Source organism: Hydra vulgaris, chromosome 07 (assembly GCF_038396675.1).
Source record: "Hydra vulgaris chromosome 07, alternate assembly HydraT2T_AEP".
NCBI lineage: Eukaryota > Metazoa > Cnidaria > Hydrozoa > Anthoathecata > Hydridae > Hydra > Hydra vulgaris.
In genome coordinates this window covers 14,931,437-14,949,230 of record NC_088926.1, presented here as the reverse complement: position 1 = coordinate 14,949,230, position 17,794 = coordinate 14,931,437, and positions in this window count along the sequence as shown.

The following is a 17,794-nucleotide window of genomic DNA, read 5'->3' as shown; positions in this document are numbered from 1 at the left end:
TCACTATAATTTACGCCAACTTATGTCAATAAAAGATTAGTTATATCTTATAAAATATGTTACATTTTTAGATCTTATACCTCAAGTGAACTTATAATTGGATCTGATGAGTTCATTGGACGTGGGAATACATCAAATAAATGGTTTTCTCTTGATGTAATCATGAGCATGATCAGGCCAATATCTTATAGTGATTTTGTTGCAACATTCTTAAGCTTTTGACCCTAAGCTCTTACGGGAATAAAAGCATTTGAAAGAGTATTTCCTCCATGTGTCTGTCCTATTACAGTAATTATAAACCTTTATGTCTTTAAGAAAAATTAAATAAGTTTCTTTTACAATAGTTGCTGAATTTCTGAGGACGATAAGTATGGCTGCCATTATTGGTTGTTGAATTGTTTGAAATCTTATTATAATTTTCTTTTTGTTAAACAAGAATGCTTTGTAAAAAATATTGGTTATTGAAGTCTGGGATCAAAAATCCGCTCAAAAGACCCTGTAATACTTCTTTGACGTCAAAATACTTCTTTGACGTAAGTATGAGCATAATTAAGAGTTTTAACAAAGTTAAAAATTTTTTCTATATTTTAAGTTTCTTGTGGGAAAACAAGTTGTTCGTTACTTCTTTATCAAAATCAACAAATGCATCAGTTTGATACTGATTTTTAGGGACCAAGTCTTGCTTTGTTTCGCGAAGTTGATTCCGTTTAAACTCTTCTGCGGCTTTAATTTTTTTCCATCAGCACTGTCGCCCTTTCATCGTCCACTATTTCATCACTGTTTTGTTTTTTTCTTATGCCATTAGTCTTAAAAAATAACATTCCTTTTTTTATCGAGCGATTGAGATCTTTTTTGTTTTGGTAATCTAGAACCAATTTTTTTCGATATTGCCCTCTCCAACTTTTGTTTTAAAGTCAGAGATATTTCTTTAATCATTTTTATCATCGTCGACATTATATACGTATATGAATTTGAAAAGTTGACTGAAGTAGAATTTGTTACTACAGATACAGATTCATAATGCAATTTGTATCTGTAAAACAGACGTTGTATCTGCATGACAATAACTTTTGCGATTGCAGCTTTGGTAATGATCGGAAATAATTCATAATCTTTATCGGCTTCATTATCATTTGAATTGAAGTTATTATCAATTTCATTGGAGTTTTATCGTGCAATTATTGCCAAACACTTGAAATTTCTGTTCGTATTTCAAGAATATGTACTTTTAAAGCTGCTTTTAATTCATAACTTAATGAACATGGATGGTCAGTTATTAATTTTATCATAAATTGAATAGAAATCTGGGTGTAGGAACAGATATAACTTTGGCATCTTCTTCATTATGCAGACTAGTCTCATTATTAGATTTTTTGAAGAGTACGCTTATAATGGCCAGCTGTATGCTTCCATGCGCCAAACATAGCTGCTGATGCGCTTCAATTAACGTGCCAACCTTTGTCATAACTGCAGCGCCATCAGTGGTAATACCTACAATATTCTTCATCGAAAGCTCAAAATCACCTGACCCATCATTCACAAATTCAACACATTTTCCTGCTGGAATTGTTCCAAAAGCAAGAATCAATTCTAAATTCCAAAATTCTTTGTCAGAGTGGACATTAATATTTATGTAACGTCTATTTCTTACCGTCTTTCTTACCATGTCTATTCATCGAAAGTTAGAGGAAACCTGTTTCCATTTGCAGTACTGCTCGATAACATCTTAATTACTTGGTCTCCTATATTTCTACTGTAATTAAAGACCACTTTGTGAACTGTTTTGTGATCCTTTGGTATGTTAAAAAAGCCTCTGGCTGTTAAGCTTTTCTGATATATGACGTGCAGATAATGTTGAATGATAAACCATCACATGCAGTCATTCTAGCTAAAATAGCTGGTAATGAGTCATCCATTTTATTTCTTTAAAAAAAATTGTTTATAGTTGCAGAAGGTTTTGATTTCTATTCAAATTCTGAAGAATCTAAAACAGTGGTGCTGACTACATCTCTTTTCAATAAATTGATTTCATGAATTGTTTTTAAATAGGTATGAAGACCGCTTGTAGAACCTACATGTGTTTTTATTATTCTCTTACACAATTTAGCACACTGTCCTGCTTTTTCTCTTACAAATAAAACCACGGTGAACTTTTATCATTTGCTTTGGAATGCTCCTCGAAATCTTGAATATTCATATTGGTGTAAAATACAAGTTTTCTATAAGTTCGAAACACGATAATAAAATGTATAATTCATACTCTGATTAAAAAGAAATTATTTTACTAACCGTTTATATAATACTTTAAATTAACTATTACAGCACGCAAATAAAACGATATAACCACACATAACCACATTATAACATCATATAACCACATTTAATTTTCTACGATGAGTTTTATTTCCATTTATACGAATTTAAACTTTTTAAACTTTCGAATTGCAAAATTATTTTGAATGGTGAAAATATTTCGAATTTTCGGCTTTTTCAATACCGGTATTTCGACAATTATAAATTGTTCCCAACCCTATTAACAATTGTTTTGTCAATCACCTCATTCAAAGTTGAAGAAGGATCATTTGGAAAGATAATGAATTTGATAATGAATGATGATTCGGAAAGATATTCGGAAAGCTTATTTCTTAGTACTTATTCCTTTTTTTCATTGGGATCACTACGAACCCAATCCCAAACGTAATTTTTAACAAAAAGAAGTAACTTTTCTTTTGTTGAGTCTTATCTCTTGCAAAGTTCACCAGACCTAATTGCTCTTTGTGAGATTAATTTGAGTCCAGCTGTCTCATCTTATGATCTTTGTGTTAATGGTTATCTTCCTTTAGTTCGTAAAGACTCCAATAGCCACCTGCTTGGTCTCTGCATTTTTCATTCGTAATAATTCACCCATTTGTCGGGAAACTAGGTTTGAATTCATAGACTGTTCTTTCATGTGCTTTCGTTTAGCACCACTTCACTCTATTGCCTTTCTCTTTGTTCTTTATCGCTCTCCTTCATCTCAAGACTGCGCTCTTTTTGATGTTATTTCTGATCATATTGACCAAGCCCTCTCTTTTTATCCATCAACTAATATTGTTGTTGTTGGTGACTTTAATGCTCATCACACTGAATGGCTTGGCTCTAGTGTCAATGATTCAACAGGCATTCAAGCCCACAACTTTTGCCTTTCTCAATCTCTAACTTAAATAGTCAACTTTCCAACTTGCTTTCCAGACAACCCGAATCATTTACCTTCTCTACTCGACTTATGTCTTGTTTCTGATCCTAGTCAGTGCTCAGTTTCTCCGCATTCACCCTTAAGTGCTTCTGATCACAGTTTGATTTCTCTAAAACCATTATCTCATTCTTCTTCACCAACTGAATCTCTCTATCATCGTACCTCTTACAATTACCTTGAAGCTGACTAAGACTCTTTCCGTGATTTTCTACGTGATCACCCTAGGGTAAAAATCTTTCATCTTCCTGTTGACAAATGTGCTTCTTACATAACTTCGTGGATTTAGGCTGGCATGGAATCCTTTATTCCCTCTCGACGATTCCAGGTCAAGCCTCACTCTTCTCCATGGTTTTCTTTACATTGTGCTGCTGCAATTGCCAATCGAAACCATTACTTCCATATCTATCAGCAAAACAATTCTTCAAAAAACAGACGTCTGTTTATTACTGCTAGAAGCAATTGTAAAAAGGTTTTGTCTAACGCCAAAGCCCGCTATTCTCAGGTCATGAAATCTCGTATTTCATCACAAAAATTAGGCTCTCGCGTCATTTGGAGAATCTTTAACAGTATCAATGATAAGGGCAAATCTGTAATTCCACCTCTCTTGTATGGTTCAGACTTTGTCACCTCACATAAAGACAAAACTGAATTATTTGCTAAGAACTTTTCATCAATATTATCTCTTGATTCCACTAGTTGCGTTCTACCTGATATAGCTGTCAAACAGGTTGATCCATTGTTTGACATTCGTATCATTCCAGCTTCTGTATTTAAAGTGATTTTCTGCTTAGACTCTTCTACAGCTTGTGGCCCGGACAGCATACCTGTTATATCTTGCAAAAGTGTTCTCCGGGGCTGTTGTCTATACTCTCAAAACTGTTCAACAAGTGTTTATCAGAGTCTTGTTTTCCAGCCTTGTTGGAAAGCGCCATCTGTTATCCCTATCTTTAAAAATTCTGGAGAGCGATCTGATTTGTCTAACTACCGTCCCATTAGTCTTCTTCCTATCATAAGCAAGGTTTTTGAATCTTTAATTAACAAACAATTTCTCATCTTGAATCTAATAACTTACTTTCTGACCATCAATATGGATTTCAATCTTCTTGTTCTATAGCTAATTTGCTAACAGTAATAACTGATAGGTTTCATCATGCATTAGATAAAGGTTAGGCCATCATGCATATTTCATCATGCATTAGAGAGGTTAAGGCCATCTCTCTTGACATTTCAAAAGCTTTTGATAAAGTTTGGCATGCTGGTCTTCTCCATAAGCTTTCTTCTTACGGTTTATCTGGCAACATCTCTAAGATTATTGAAACCTTTCTTTCCAATTGTAGTATAAAAGTTGTCCTCGATAGACAGCACTCTTCTTCTTATTCTGTAACTTCATGGGTTCCTCAAGGTTCCATCCTTGGCCCTATACTCTTTTTAATTTACATTAACGATCTTCCAGATATTCTCACATCTAAGGTGGCATTGTTCGCTGATGATATTACCATTTTCTTGTCATAATAAGAAGCCAACACTCTCTGATAGCTTGGGGGGGGGGCATTTGAGCTTGAAAAGGATCTCACTTCTGCTACAGCATGGGGCTCACAGTGGCTGGTGAACTTCAATACAGATAAAACTCAAATTTTATCAAATTTATATTTTTACCAATCGTTATCGCAATAATTTAGATCTTCCTATATTTATGAACGGTAATGTACTCGATGAGTCATCTACCGTTCATCTTCTAGGATTAACTCTTACTTCCAATCTTTCTTGGAAATCATGTATTAAATGAGTTGCAAAATTAGCATCTGCTAAGGTTGCATCTCTTTATCCAGCTTGATACTTTCTTACTCCGGATTCTATTCTCTATCTCTATAACCTCAAATCCAACCTTGTATGGAATACTGTTGCCATATCTGGGGCGGTTCTTCTAATGATGCCCTTTCTCGTTTAGACAAGGTGCAAAAACGCATTGTAAACATAGTTGGACCTGCTCTTGCAGCCAACCTCCAACCATTATCACATCGTTGTAATATTGCTTCTCTTTCTCTTTTCTACAAATACTATAATGGGCACTGCTCTAAAGAGCTAGCGTCTCTTGTGCCATCTACTAAAATTCATTCTCGTGTTACTCGTCATTCAATTAAGTGTCATCCTTTTTCTGTGACTGTTCCTAAGTGCTCCAAAAACTCTTATTCCTCTCGAACATCAGCTCTTTGGAATTCGCTTCCTTCATTTTGCTTTCCTGATTCATATAATTTGCAATCCTTAAAGTTGTCTGTCAATCGTTGTCTTGCTCTATAGTATTCATCTTTTCACTTTCAGTAACTTACAACTCTAATTTGTGGTTACTTGCAGCTGTTGTTGGAAGCGGAGATGTTTAAAAAAAAAAATTGATTATCATAGCGTTATTCCATCGCCCTTCCTTAGTCTTTTCTTTTTACTTTCTCTTTCATTAATATGTAATAGTACAATTATATATGCCATATATATCGTGTTGCAATTATACAGTTACAATATTTAATTTAACATTTTTTATCAATTTAATAAATTTTTTTGTTTTAATTAACATTCAAAACACAGAAAACACACACGCACATATATATAAATGTTGACATACGAATGTATAGATTCGCTCATACTTAAACTGTTAACAATGAAAATAAGCTTGGATCTGAAAGAAGATCATAAAATCTTGTTGTCAGAATCTTACAAAGAGTATTCAAGCAAAATAAAGACAAGTAAATTAAAAAATGGAGAATATGTAAAAGTTTACTTTTACATATTCTCTATTTTTTACATATTTTTTACATATTCTTTAGAAATAAAATTCAATTGTTTTGTTTCATAATACTGAAAGTATTTTTTTTTTGTTATTTTTTTTTTCTTCTGTTATTTATTACATTTCGTTATAAAATATAAAGTTTACAAGATAAGACTTAAAAAGTAAATGACAATAAAAAATTTACAAAAATAGGTCGTTGATAAAAAATAAAAGAACGTGATGAAACCTATTTTTATCTCATAGTAACATCACTACACTGTTTCAACTTATGAAACTTGAATTAAACAAGATTCTTACTGGTTTAAATCAAACAAATTATCACTTCACATTAAAAAAACTATTTTATTTTTTTATTTTATTTTTATTTTTTTATTCTAAAAAAAATTAATTTCAAATAAAAAGCCATACTTTTTTCATTAATAATGTCGAAATAAACAGAGTAAATGTTACAAAGTTTTAAGGTGTTTATATTGATAATAATACTAAAAAAAATCACATTGAAAATTTATGCAACAAAAGTATAGGAATTTTATATAAAGTAAGATGCTTTTTGAATTGAAGGTAAGATGCTTTTTGAATTGAAGGTAAGATGCTTTTTGAATTGAAGGTAAGATGCTTTTTGAATTGAAGGTAAGATGCTTTTTGAATTGAAGGTAAGATGCTTTTTGAATTGAAGGTAAGATGCTTTTTGAATTGAAGGTAAGATGCTTTTTGAATTGAAGGTAAGATAAGCAAAGAGTTCAGCTTGGCTGACATCAACATTTCACAACGCGAAATGTTGTCACGAAATTCGCTGATAGTTCCTAGTAGGTTTACTTCTGTTATTGCTTAGAAATCTAGTACATATCTAAATTACAATTTACTACATATATACAACTTATCAGAGTGTTGTTTTCCAGCCTGCTGGAAAGCATCATTTGTTATCCCTATTTTTAAAAATTCTGGTGAGTGATCTTGTCTAACTACCGTCCCATTAGTCTTCTTCCTATCATAAGCAAGGTTGTTGAGTTGTTAATTAACAAACACTTAATCTTTTATCTTGAATATAATAACTTATTTTCTGATTATCAATATGGGTTTTGTTCTTCTCATTCTACTGCTGATTTATTTACGATAATAACCGAAATTATCATTAGCGAACAATGCTACCTTAGATGTGAGAATTTTATAGAGATCTTTAATGTAAATTAAAAAAAAGCGAAAGCTTTCACGTCTATCTAATACACGATAAAATCCACCATTTATTCTTGTCTTGATAAGAAGCCAAAACTCTCAAATTGCTCAGAGGGGGCATTTGATTTTGAAATGAATCTCACTTCTGCTACAGCACGGGGCTCTCAGAGGCTGGTGAACTTATTTGTGCTACATAATATATTTACATACGTTGGCCCAACGTAAGTGCGCTAGCTGGGACATATTAAAATTTTCTAGGCAGCAATTTTATTACGATATGACGCTAGCTACAATGGCCAGTGGCTAATTACTTATTAAGTTAGCTTATTACTTATTAAGCTAGGCCAATGGCTTATTACTTATTATGCTAGCTGTCCTCGTAGCCAAATTGCTGTCTTTTTCTTTACAAATATCGATAGCTTTTCGCTAACTTAAAAAAGCTAGCAATGGGCTAAATCGCTATCTTTATCGTTACGATTTTAGCTAACTATTCGTTAGCCGATTTCCCACCGGGTACTGAAAGATATAAAATATTATTAAAAAAAAAAATTCACAATAGTTTTAATGGATTCAAATGCATTTTGGTATGAGGAATTCAGTTCTGATAATATTTCTGAAAAATGTTAACGATTAACTACTGGAAAACGAATTTAAAGCTATTGAATAAAATAATCTTTTCTACTTATTAATAGATAATACAGTTAATTTTAAAAGATTTTACATAATTAATATTTCATATTAAAACGTTTTAATAAAAAACTAACCACACATAATATAATAAATAAAATTGCTATTGACCCACACCGTTCCTGGGCCACGAATTTTTTTAGATTAATTATTCCTTCGACGAGTCTAATGTATTTCTAAAGGTAACATTAATGAAAGATGCTTGGATTGTCTCCAATTCTCCTCCCCTAAAGTTGACCTTTTTAAACTTTGGGGTTGACCACATAATTATTTTTTTATTTTTTAAATTTTTTAAATTTCAACAAAGACATTATTTCTCGATTTTTTGCCACAGACTGACTCAGTTATTAATTTTACTACTCTCTTACAACTTTGGATATACAAAAAGTACCGAGAAAGCTCCAAGTGAGAAACTCAATGGATTGAGTTGGACCAACGATAAGTTTGAAGTAAAAACTGGTCTAGTAATAATTATAAAGAATATTAAAAGATAAACCAGTGTCACCTAAGTTGCAAGCAGCGTTAAGATCTCTGCATTCTTAGGTCTAAGATTATGCTTGCCAAAATAAGCCATGAACGTGAGCCAACCTATCGCATTTAAAAGCTATTACTCCATGAACAAGCTTTCCTTTTAATACTGCATTTAAATGCTTCCATGCGACTAAACGCATTTATTTATTAGTCATTTTCTTAAAAAAATTTTCACTAATACCAACAAGTAGCTCTAGGAGGCAAGTTGGCGCAAATTTTGTTATTCTTGTAAAATAATAATAATTAACCTTGGAAAATAGCCTACCAACTGTTCTTCACAATACTTTATCTTTAGCAAGACTCGCAATGCTCTGTTATAAAACAATGTTTCATTGTTGTACACTTTTTCCAAGCTTTTATTTTCTAAAATTTGTTTTTATTGTTAACTTTTTAACTTTTTTTTTAAAAAGTAATGATAATTACAATTTCTTTTTTTTCGACATCCTACTTCCGTATGATGTAGAACAATAGCAGAAAGATTTAGATTTCAGAGGCCCGAGCCCGCTTCTATGGTCCTAGGTATATGAATGATCATTTAACGTGGGCCCATTAAATGATTATTCATACGTTTTCTTTATCATATTTTTTGTTAATATGTTTGTTTTATGTTTTTAGAAGTGTTTCTGTCAGCCCTAATATACTACACCTTTCCAAGATGTAATTGAGAACTTGAAAGTTGTAATTAAGATAAGTAATATGTAATTGAGAGATACAACATGTAATTTAGAAGTCATAATATGTAATTAAGAAGCACAACATGTAATTAAGAAATTCTAAAATGTAATGGAGAAATCCAAAATGTAAATAAGAAATCAAAAATATGTAATTTGAAAAACAAAAGTTGTAATTAAGAAATCGTAATATGTAAATGCGAATACATTATTTGTAATTGCGAATTCAATGTAAGCTTAAAGATCATTATAAAAGGTCTTCTTGGACATGCATTTTGATAAGTTAATAATATCAAATTTAGCATTTGTATGCACCAACAATACAGTAATACAGTAATGGAATTGAAAGTTCGTTGTATTATTTGTCAATACACTATAAATAGAAAGTCTGTTATTAAATTGAATCCGTGCAAGCATTTATTTCACCAAATTTGTTTACAACCACTTCTACAACAAACTGAACCACCTTGTCCAATTTGTAGACATGAAATACATACAACTGAACAAGTTGAAACAAAACATTATGTTTTATCTTCATCGAATGATGGAAGAAGAGTCGTTTGTGATAGAAGATATGTCGTTTGTGCTGAGCGAAACGACGATTGGGTGACTCTGGCGCAAACTTTAGGTGTTAAATATAAGACAGCGTACAATTGGGTCGGAAATTTAAATTTCATTGGAAAAGGTGGTTTTAGACCAAAAAAATTAACCGATGATCAAATCGAAGAAACACTAACATGGATTGAAAGTGACTGTCAGTTGACATTGGTAGCCATTAAAACAAGGATATTAAGACAATTTAATATTAGCGTCAGCACAACCACAATTGCCAAATACCTCGAAGGCAAACTATTTTCATTTAAAAAAGTGTATAAATAGCCTACTACAATAAATAGTAATGAAAACAAACAAAAAAGAGCTGATTATGTTAGGAACATTAACGAACACATCACAAATGGTCAACAGATAGTTTGGTTGGATGAAACAAGTTTTAATCTTTTTTGTATAAACATGCAAGGACGTGCCAAACAGGGAAAAAGAGCAATAATGAAAATACCTTCTTCAAAAGGTGCAAACATACGCTTGATTGCAGCTATATCAACAACAAATGTCATCATGATGGAAACTCGCAGAGGATCATTTAAAGCAGATTCTTGTAACGAGTGGATGTTGGCTTTGTTTAACCAGTGGGTTACATCCGGGAATCGTTTCGAGGATTTGGTCGTCGTTACAGATAATGCTCCATGTCACGTTTTATGTAAATAAATTATTTGTGTATTATTCATCCGATATCTCAATTAAATTTTTCACAAACAAAAATAAAAGAAAGTTTTAATTGACACCCATTAGGATTTTTCCAGTTACCACCTAAAAATGCCTTTTTCATGACTTATTATATTTTATAAATGTACAACAATGTTGTATATTAGGACTACAAAATTCAAAATTCAAACTTTGTATTCCTTATACTTTGTACTCTTTATACTTTTCTCAATTACAACTTTTATCTTGTCAATTACATCTTACGATTTCTTTTTTACAACTTTTATGTCCTAAATTACATCTTACGTTTCTCTATTACAACTTTCATCTTCTAAATTACATCTTACGTTTCTCTATTACAACTTTTATCTTCTAAATTACATCTTACGTTTCTTTATTACATCTTTCATGTTCTAAATTATATCTTACGTTTTTTAATTACAACTTTCATCTTCTCAATTACATCTTACGTTACTTAATTACAACTTTCAAGTTCTCAATTACATCTTGAATAGGTGTAGCACTAAAATAACACGCCTTGCACTAAAATAACGTCGATTTAGAGTGGTCTTTGGTTAGTGTCCGGCATAGTTTTTTGAACTACGGTGTGACGTCCGTTCATCCGTAGTTCAAAGTGGTTACGAGATATTTTATATCAGTTTATTTATACCAGTTTAAATGTCAAATTGTTTATACCAGTTTATTTGATTGATTAAATGCCAAGTTTTGTATTAAAATTTTAATTTCTTAATTTATTAAAAATACTGTTAAGAACTTGAGGTTTTTATATGATCCATTTATTATTATAATAATATAGAATATAATAATATATTGTAATAATCTATATTATGTTATAATAACATAATAATCCGTATAATAGCATTATATATATATATATATATATATATATATATATATATATATATATATATATATATATATATATATATATATATATATATATATATATATATATATATATATATGCATACCATACATTTCGTTTTGAGTGAGGTTGTCAAGGTTTTGTACCATTTGTTCCAGTATTCTAATGATTTTTATTTTGTCCCATTTTTGATTTATTGCTTCTTTTTTTTTTTTTTTTTTTTTTTACTGTATGAACAGATTTTATTTATAGAAAAAAGAAATAGATGCAACCTTACAACAATAGAGCAATACCGTCATATGGGGCTACTTGGACCCAAATTTGATACATGTTTGATGTTTGTGGTTCTCTCTCATATTTATGTCAATGTAAAAAAAGCCTGTTGTTGCTAATTCATGAACTTATTAATTAGTAATGATGATTGTAGATAAAAAAATATTTGGGTAGACTTCGGTCCCCCCTTTTTTGAGGGATTAAGGATGGGTTCAAGTAGCCCCTGTTGTGGGGCTACTTGAATCATAGTGTAAGAAGCTCTCCCCCTTTTGAGGTATCTGGCAAATCTCTTGGATAGCTGACGATGTCTTCTAATAAAGGCTTTTACCCATTCAACACCTGGGAGATTTTCATTGAAACATTGAAGATCACTCCCTAATTAATCTAGATAGAATTTCACAATAGCTCCACGTTCAATATTATTACAGGCTTACTCTAAGTTTTGATTGATATAGTCTTAGTAAGCTCTAGATCTCAATTTTTTTTTATATCTGCGAACCATTCTGGTAGAACCAGTTATGATAGTACGAAGTATACGCAAAAAGGTGTATAACAATAGCTTTAACCAACCATCAACATTATTTAGGTATGCATTTGATAACCTAACAAATATTAAAAGCATGGTTAAAATAACAGATATATCAACTCCTTTTAAATAATTTAATCATTTTCAAACATAAGCTGCTATGACGTTTGTGTTCAAGTTGAAGTTCAATTTTGAACTTCAAACATAAATACAATTTTTTTATTATCAAAATAATGAAAATTAAAGCAATTATAATTGCTACATTTTGTAGTCACTGATACTTCTTTTAAGAAACCTTGTTAAATAATTTTTATCTTTTTTAGTTATGTCTGGATAGACAAAAGTTTTACACTAATTTTTTACCATTATTGTAGTTTCCTTTGAAAAAATATTTTTTTGATCAACTCTTGCACAAAAATTTAACTTTTTTTTATTTTATGTTACTTGATTTGAGTAAGTGTGGCCCGGACAACATACCTGTTATTGTCTTGCAGAAGTGTTCTCCGGAGCTGTCGTCTATACTCTCAAAACTATTCAACAAGTACTTATCAGAGTCTTGTTTTCAAACCTGCTGGAAAGTGGCATCTGTTATCCCTATTTTCAAAAATTCTGGAGAGCGATCTGATTCGTCTAACTACCATCCCATTAGTCTTCTTCCTATCATAAGCAAGGTTTTTGAATCTTTAATTAACAAACACTTAATTTCTCATCTTGAATCTAATAACTTACTTTCTGACCATCAATATGGATTTCGATCTTCTCATTCTATAGCTGATTTGCTAACAGTAATAACTGATAGGTTTCATCATGCATCAGATAAAGGAGGAGAGGTTAAGGCCATCTCTCTTGACATTTCAAAAGCTTTTGATAAAGTTTAGCATGCTGGTCTTCTCCATAAGCTTTCTTCTTACGGTTTATCTGGCAACATCTTTAAGATTATTGAAACCTTTCTTTCCAATCGTAGTATAAAAGTTATCCTCATTAGACAGCACTCTTCTTCTTATTCTGTAACTTCAGAGGTTCCTCAAGGTTCAATCCTTAGCCCTATACTATTTTTAATTTACATTAACGATCTTCCAGATATTCTCACATCTAAGGTGGCATTGTTCGCTGATGATATTACCATTTTCTTGTCATGATAAGAACCCAACACTCTCTGATAGCTTGGTGGGGGCATTTGAGCTTGAAAAGGATCTCACTTCTGCTACAGCATGGGGCTCACAGTGGCTGGTGAACTTCAATACAGATAAAACTCAATTTTTATCAAATTTATATTTTTACCAATCGTTATTGCAATAATTTAGATCTTCCTATATTTATGAACGGTAATGTACTCGATGAGTCATCTACCCTTCATCTTCTAGGATTAACTCTTACTTCCAATCTTTCTTGGAAACCATGTATCAAATCAGTTGCAAAACTAGCATCTGCTAAGGTTGCATCTCTTTATTGAGCTTGATACTTTCTTACTCCGGATTCTATTCTCTATCTCTATAATCTCAAATCCGACCTTGTATGGAATACTGTTGCCATATCTGGGGCGGATCTTCTAATGATGCTCTTTCTCTTTTAGACAAGGTGCAAAAACGCATTGTAAACATAGTTGGACCTGCTCTTGCAGCCAACCTCCAACTATTATCACATCGTTGTAATGTTGCTTCTCTTTCTCTTTTCTACTAATACTATAATGGGCACTGCTCTAAAGAGCTAGTGTCTCTTGTGCCATTTACTAAAATTCATTCTCATGTTACTCGTCATTCAATTAAGTGTCATCCTTTTTCTGTGACTGTTCCTAAGTGCTCCAAAAACGCTTATTTGTCTAGTTTTTTTCCTCAAACATCAGCTCTTTGGAACTCGCTTCTTTCATCTTGCTTTCCTGATTCATATAATTTGCAATCCTTTAAGTCGTCCGTCAATCGTTATCTTGCTCTACAATCTTCATCTTTTCTCTTTCAGTAACTTCCAACTTTAATTAGTGACTGCTTGCAGCCTTGTTGGAAGCGATGTTAAAAAACAAAGTGTATAACTTATTTACTTTTATACCAAATAACTCTATAAAAAAATAAACAAATAAATAAACATTCTATTTTTTTGGGTTCAAGTAACCCCAGTTAGCTCAAGTAGCCATGCATGACGGTAGCTTAATGTAGGGTTATTTTTAATGAAACCACCTAGTTGTTTAAAAGTTCCCCAGAGAACCACCACAGATTACATTTAAATTTTGATCACTCACAGATTTTTATAAAAACACAAAAAACAAAAATTTAAGCTTTATTGAACAAACAGTTTAAAAGTTATGATTGCTTTACAATTGAGCAAAATCAGAAAAATTTAAGTATTTGGAGCTTACAGTGGATTTTATTTTATTTCTGATTAATCATAACTTTGTAAGCAAAAAAGGTTTCCATCCAAATAATAGACTTTTGCAGTTGTTTTTAAATGAACAATTTTTGAGTTACTGTTGGTCAAAGTAATGCAATATTAGGAAATTGCGTTACTTAAAGTGCTCCAGTTCAATACCTACTGAAAAGCAGTGCTAATTTTTTGTTACTTAAAGTAACCACGTCTAGTAGAAATTCAAATTGTGTTAAAAGTTAGTTTAACACTTGCAATAACCTGTTAAAATAATACTTTATTTGAAAAATATAATAAGTTACATTCACTTTGCCGGCATAGAAAATAGCGTAAACAGTTGAAATCTATTATGAAGCTTTTTACTGTTTGCAAGTTCTATATTAAGGCAATCATCAAATAAAAATTTTAAAGGCTTATACTCTATCATATGGAATAATTTCATCTCGAATGACCCAGAAATTTTCAAAAATATTACCCGATATCTCAGATTTTACTGATTTTAATACAGTTGAGAGTACTTAGTAAAATAAGAATTCCTTGAAATTTTTAGCTCCAAGAAGATACTTTTAACAGATGCTGACTAGGCCCCTCTTGTCCCCTTAAAATTAAAATGTTTACTTCAAGTCAGGTAACTTTAAAAATATTTAATCTTTTTACTTAAAAATTTCTACCTGGGTATTTTCATGGGTGATGAATCCAATGAATTGATCAAAAATATTTTTAAGTACCTTTATTTATCAATTTAAATAAATTTAGGCAATTTTTTATATAGCTGATTTTGATGCTCAAAAAATCCATTTTTTACACATCATTATATATTTATTGATCTTTCAATGAACATAAGGATTTTGATCTGCAAGTGTATGGATTTCCATATATGGATAATGGGGTATGGTCCCCGTTTTGTAGTGGAGTATTGCGATTGATTTTTGACTACCTTCCAGACTAGCTAGAGCTCTGAAACTTTTGGCATTTCTGTAGTGCAGATGAACATGTGTGTTAAAGTTGTTTCCAGTGTGTTAAAGTTGTTAAGACGCAATGTGTGTTAAAGTTGTTAAGACGCAAGGGGGAGGGGGACTGGGTCACGGACCCCACTTTTTTGTAGCAGAATCTGGTGATAGATTTTTTACTACTTTCCCGACAAACTGGAGCACTGAAACTTTCAGCATGTGTGTAGTCCTAATGAATGTGTATTAAAATTGTTTCCAGAGCAGAGGTTCCATAATGCCAGGGGCCATGACCTACTTTTATCAAAATATTTAAATATTTTTTTTGCATTTTTAATAAAGTATCTTTAAAAATATTGTCTTCAGAAATTTTTTTGGTTTATAATTGTTCCACACAGTTATTGATCATTCCCTATTCAATGATCTTTCTTAAAATGTTTTAAAAAAGTACATATGTTTATAAGGTTTTTGATTTGCAAGTATATGGATTGAAAACAGTCATCCATCTAAAATAATGATTTTAGCAGAATTTTACATTGTATAATTTAAAACTTTTTGAATCAAAAAAAGTTGATATTTTTTAATGCTAAAACATTAACAGCAATTTTAACTACTGTACAAATAATATTAAAAATGTTAACACGTTTGCTGCCAACTACGAGTATACTCGAAGTGCTTATTTTTTGTCAGTTATATTCAGAATAAAAAGTACTATAGAATTATTTTCGATTAAAAATATCTTATTTATTGAAATTTTGATTTCTAGCCTTGGCAATGAGAATGAAAGCCTTGGCAAAAATTAATGATAGCAGACTTAGTGGCTCGGCAATGAAATAAAGCATAGTTTAAAATATCTCGGCAGTGAACCTGTTAACAGCAAGTTTAACTACTGTACAAATAATATTAAAAAGATTATTTTTTTTCAAAATTGGAAAAGAAAGACTAATAGAATTGTGCAAACATTTGAAAAAACATTTTTCAGCTAGAACAATTCATGGAACTAGGAGCTATCATTAATATAACCCAGAATCCATAGGTACTATTAGCTTTAAAGAAACAAGTGAAAATTTTAATATAACAGCCATGTTTTTTTTTCTCCTGGTATTCAAAGTATTCAACCTGATCAGCAAATTAACAATAACACATTGAAGTTTGGTGAATTTATTCTGTGTAAATGTGATACGTTTTATTGGATTGGTATGATAAATGAAATTGACAGTATTGAGCAAGATGTTATGGTAACATTTATGCACCCGCACAGTCCTTTTAACGAATTATTTGGTCATCTAGAGCAGATGAGTATTGAGTTCCAATTACCAACATAATTTGTATCATTGATGCACCTGTAACAACAACTGGATGTATGTGTACTTTAACCATTAATGCATCTAAGCAAATCTTAACTCTAATATTATTTTCAAAGTTATTTTTTTATTTGATTGAAAGTGTCATAAAAAAATTTTTTTTTGACAAAAAAAGTGGGCATGGCCCCAGTGCCCTTGGCCAAGGACCATCTGGTTGTTTGCCCTGAAAACAATTTTAACACACGTTCATCAGGACTAAACAAATGCTAAAAGTGTTAGTGCTCCAGTTTGTCTAGGTTCCACTACAAAAAAGTGGAGCACTTGCTTCAGTCCCCTCTGAAGTCTTGGGACCCCATAAACAGTTTTCAAAATGCACAATCATTGGCGCTACAGAAATGCCAATTTCTGTTGTGCTGATCTTTTTTGTACTGGAATCTAGTGATAGATTTTTTACTGCCATCCAGACAAACTGGAGCTCTAACACTTTCAGCATTTGTGTAGTCCTGATGAATGTGTGTTAAAATTTTCAGAGTTCCAGCTAGTCTGGAAGATAGTGAAAAATCAATTGTAATACTCCGCTACAAAAAAGTGAGGACTGTGCCCCATTATCAATATATGAAAATCCATACACTTGCAGATCAAAATCCTTATGTTTTTTGAAAGATCAATGAATATAAAACGATGTGTAATATTTTTTTGATATCATATTGGCCACATGGTTTTCTTGAGCACTAAAACCAGGTATATAAAGAAATGCCTAAATATATTTAAATTAATAATTACAGGTACTTTAATAATAATTTTTTACATTTCTGATCATTTTATTGGATTTGTCACCCCCAAAATCAGCTTGTTATAAATTTTTAAGTAAAAAATCAAATATTTTTAAAGTTATATGACTTTAAAACCTTTAAATAAACATTGCAATTCTGAGGGGACAAGAGGAGCGTGGCCAACATCTGCTCAAAGTAAAATGGTCATACTTCAGGATCTTTTTGGAGCCAGGAGCTAAAATTCTCAATGAATTCTTACTTTACTAAGCACTATCAACTCTACTTTACTAACCACTCTCAATAACCTTTTGACAATTCCTAGTCAAGCCTCACTTCTCCTTGGTTTACCTCACATTGTGCTGCTTCAATTTCCAATCGAAACCATTATTTC